Here is a 2,500-nt window from a genome sequence, read left to right on the forward strand (position 1 = left end):
TTACAGAAGACTTTGTAGTGTGGCATTTAATGAACCATGCCCTTGGTCCAACTTCGCCGGTTTCAGGGTTCGAACCGCCATCCCCTCGACCTTCGCCGCAAGTAACGACGCCCTAACCTGCTCAGTCACCGAGCTTCCCATGAGAAATGATAGGGAAGACAAGTTATGACATCAAAGTCTATGTAAAATACGTACAGTAGAAACTAACATCAATAGAATATACTAAATAATTAACAAATTAATATTAATAAATTATATATGCCAAAATACAAAATCAGAACTTTTTTACGACTCAATCTAACATCAAGTATGAAAAAAATAAATGTCAAATATCCAAAGGCCAACATTCAATCCTGAGCAGCTAAATGATAAAATGACAAATGCTATATATAAAACGAAATACAATATCAAGTGATCTATTATAAACAATGTTAAATAAAAAATAATGATCCGTCATTGCTATATAAAGCTTCCGGGTATTAGTATTGAAAGATATAAAGATATAATGCAATTGGGAACAATAAATTACAATATTCATAGACAACCCCCACATTATCTTCGGATATACAAGTCTACGGTTTTTGTTAACCACATTTCACATATTCTAGTCTCTCATATTCTCTTACAGTCAACCGCTGAGTAAAGACCTCTGACGATCACTTTCACGACTTGCAAGACAAACCCATTCTCAGCCAAACTACTCCTGCAAAGTTCTCTCATTATTTCGTCTCTCCATCTCTGCCTTTAACTTGACATTTCGTTGTGTCCAGTCAATAATAATGTATATATTTCATTTAGCTTCCAACTTTCTGGCTACCTTTCCTATTCTATTATGTATCTGCCTCCAAAACCTCATAAAATTTATTATTTTATCTAATCAATAGCTAACCTTCTTCCTTCGTATCAAATGATAGAAAATCTACCATAATCTTTTTTAGATATTGTCTATAGGCAGACACATGCACAAAGACATGTAATTCCACATTCAACTTGATTGGGCATTTGGAAATTGGTATGTTATAACACATATGTAAAAGTTCACTATAAACCCACTATCGGAGAAAAAATGACGGAAGTACAGGGAAACTGTATATTTCGACTACTATCTGTAGTCCTCTTCTGCTGAAGAGGACTAAAGATAGTAATCGAAATATACAGTTTCCCTGTACTTCCGTAATTTTTTTCTCCGATAGTGGGTTTATATTGATTGGGCATGATAAACAACATAAAAAAGTAGATCAAATCATGAAAAAAAAAATTAAATACGAAAAATATGAAGTTGAAGTTGTTAACTGGATAACAGGTTCATTCCCTTTCCTCATTACTTACGTCACTGAAGAGGCGCACGTTTGGAATTGGATGTCGGATAGACGAGACGAACTCAGGAGAGGGACCTGAAGTAGCTAGTTCTCCTCTTCCCACTCCTACTCCCTCCTCCACCTCTCCTCCCTCCCCCCTCCCATACCTCCTCCTCGTCTTCCTCATCTCCCCCTTTATCTACTTTTTCTTCCCCTACTCCCTCCTCCACCTCTCCCCCTCTCCCCTCCCATTCCTCCCCATTTCCCCTTTTATCTACTTTTTCTTCCTTTTCTTCCTCCTCCGCCTCTCCTCCCTCCCCCTCCCATACCTCCTCATCTTCTTACCCATCTCACCCTTTATCTACTTTAACTTCTTCCCTTTTCTACTCCCTCCTCTGCCTCTCCTCCCTCCCCCATTCCATTCCTCCTCCTCTTCTTCCCCATCTCACCCTCTATCTACTTTTTCTTCTTCCCTCTCCTACTCCCTCCTCCGCCTCTCCTCCCTCCTCTCTCCCATTTCTCCTCCTCCTCTTCTTCCCCATCTCCCCTTTTATCTATTTTCTCTTCCCCACTAAGGAGAGGGACTTGAAGTAGCTAGTTCTCTTCTTCCCTCTCCTACTTCCCTCCTCCACCTCTCCCCTCCCATTCCTCCCCATTGCCCCCTTTATCTATTTTTTCTTCCCCTTCTTCTTTGTCCGCCTCTCCTCCCTCCTCCCTCTCATTCCTCCTCCTCTTCTTCCCCATCTCCCCCTTTATCTACTTTTTCTTCTTCCCTCTCCTATTCCCTCCTCCGCCTCTCCTCCCTTCCCCCTTCCATTCCTCCTCCTCTTCTTCCCCATTATCTACTTTTTCTTCTTCTTCCTTGTCCATCTCTCCCCATTCCCCCTCCCATTCCTCCTCCTCTTCTTCCCCATCTTCCCCTTTATCAACCTCTTTTCCTCCTCTTCTTCCTATTCATCTTCCTTCTACCCCCTCCTTTTCTTCCTCCTATTCCTCCCCCTCGCTTTATTCCTCTCCTTCCTCCTCCCCTACCTCCTCCTTCTCCTATTCCTATTCCTCCTCCTGTTCACCGTCCTCTAATTCCTCCTCCTCTTCCTATTCCTCCTCCTAATTCTGGTCCTCCTCCTCTTCTTCCTTCTCCTCTTCTTCCTCTTCTAAACTCACAGCGAAATGAAAGACGAAGGGGTTGATTCCACGCTCGA

The sequence above is a fragment of the Oratosquilla oratoria genome, chromosome 22 (assembly GCF_046742065.1).
Source record: "Oratosquilla oratoria isolate Oo_2021 chromosome 22, ASM4674206v1, whole genome shotgun sequence".
Taxonomy (NCBI): Eukaryota; Metazoa; Arthropoda; class Malacostraca; order Stomatopoda; family Squillidae; genus Oratosquilla; species Oratosquilla oratoria.